The sequence below is a fragment of the Ctenopharyngodon idella genome, chromosome 8 (assembly GCF_019924925.1).
Source record: "Ctenopharyngodon idella isolate HZGC_01 chromosome 8, HZGC01, whole genome shotgun sequence".
Classification (NCBI taxonomy): domain Eukaryota; kingdom Metazoa; phylum Chordata; class Actinopteri; order Cypriniformes; family Xenocyprididae; genus Ctenopharyngodon; species Ctenopharyngodon idella.
The window spans coordinates 16,889,234-16,889,999 of NC_067227.1; positions in this window are offsets into that span (position 1 = coordinate 16,889,234).

The following is a 766-nucleotide window of genomic DNA, read 5'->3' on the forward strand; positions in this document are numbered from 1 at the left end:
TTTTTGAACATTTTAATTTTTAAACAGTTCTTGTCGAAAAGCAACTATATGAGAGTTTAACTAACTGTATGGAAATACATTAAAATGTGAAAATAACATTATTAATCCGAGTTTAATATATTTTGAGAAACGTATTCCTCTCAAAACTTACTCAAAAGATAACTGTAAACAAATATGCATAAACTGACCTGGATAATGGGATTTAAATAGATAGCTGACACAAAAATAAAAAATTATCATTTGCTTACCCTCATGTTGTTCCAAACCTGTATTACTTTCTTTCTTCTGTGAGACACAAAGGTTGTAGTTTGTCTATACAATGAATGTGAATGGTGAATGAGGCTGTCTAACATCCCTTTCGGAAATCTTTTCGTGTAAACTGTTCCTTTAAATTCAATAATACACAGTATTTGCCTTTTGGTTCCAATTTTCATTTATGAGTGAACTATCCCTTTAAAAAAGTCCCCCTTTCCGAGACAATATTCAGAAGGGCCTCCTATCTAAGCTAATATGTATCTCTGGCACTTTTTGTTGTAATATAAACAATATATTTATAATATAAACAAATAAATATACAAGTAAATACATGTACATAATTGTAAGACTTATTGGGCCCCGGCCCCCAGGTTAAGAGCCACTGCTTTAAAATATCTGATTTCAGTCGCACCTAAGTAGATTGAATCATAGAACTGTTTGAATTAGGATCATTTACAGCCTTCTTGTGCTCACACAGATTAGAATAATAAAGGCAAGTTCACAAAGCAAG